Source organism: Thalassophryne amazonica, chromosome 5, assembly GCF_902500255.1.
Source record: "Thalassophryne amazonica chromosome 5, fThaAma1.1, whole genome shotgun sequence".
NCBI lineage: Eukaryota > Metazoa > Chordata > Actinopteri > Batrachoidiformes > Batrachoididae > Thalassophryne > Thalassophryne amazonica.
Window position 1 is genome coordinate 3,491,142 of NC_047107.1, and position 594 is coordinate 3,491,735.

At 52.0% G+C, this 594-nt stretch overlaps 1 protein-coding gene across 1 annotated transcript in view; it reads left to right on the plus strand.

Moving 5' to 3' along the window:
* Positions 1–594, plus strand: part of LOC117509729 (zinc finger protein 501-like) — an 18,116-nt gene that overhangs the window by 15,363 nt on the left and 2,159 nt on the right. The gene's annotated exons all lie outside the window — the stretch shown is intronic.

Sequence of the window (594 nt, forward strand, 5' to 3'; positions counted from 1 at the left end):
GCGGTCGAATTGTGCTGACCCGGGGTGTCCTTGTAAAACAAACCGCCCGTGAACTGCGATTTCAATGAAGCGGGGGAAAAGTTCAGCAGCGTCCAATCATTGCCCTGTACGGGTGCGTCGCGCTGGACTGGGAAATCAGCCGGTCACCCAGAGTCACGTCGACTTGTGAGAAAATCGTATTGAGAGGATAATTTATGACGCCCACAGCGGGCGTCATTAGCCAGGTCAGTCCCGTCGGCGTTTGTAATTTTCATTCGCAGATAAAGCAGCGTATTATTGAGGTCTAAATACCTCTCACCGGCTCCGGGGATAAAAAACTCGATAGGGCCCATGTCCGTCAGGGCTGATAACGGGCTGACTCACGTATTGGGCTTTGCTCGATGGACAGCTGGGTCCCGGGGACGGCGAATAAATCCAATTCGCTCATGGTGCATTCGGGGGAATTATTTCGCAAAAGAGACATTGTTTTAAGAGAAAATATCCCCGGACAACCTCCTCTTCTTATGCTCCTTCGAACTGTTCTGCTTTTTCCGGGGGTCTTTCGCTTTTTAAAACTGTTTGAACCCGTTTCCCCCCGGGGGGGGCGTTTCCGGG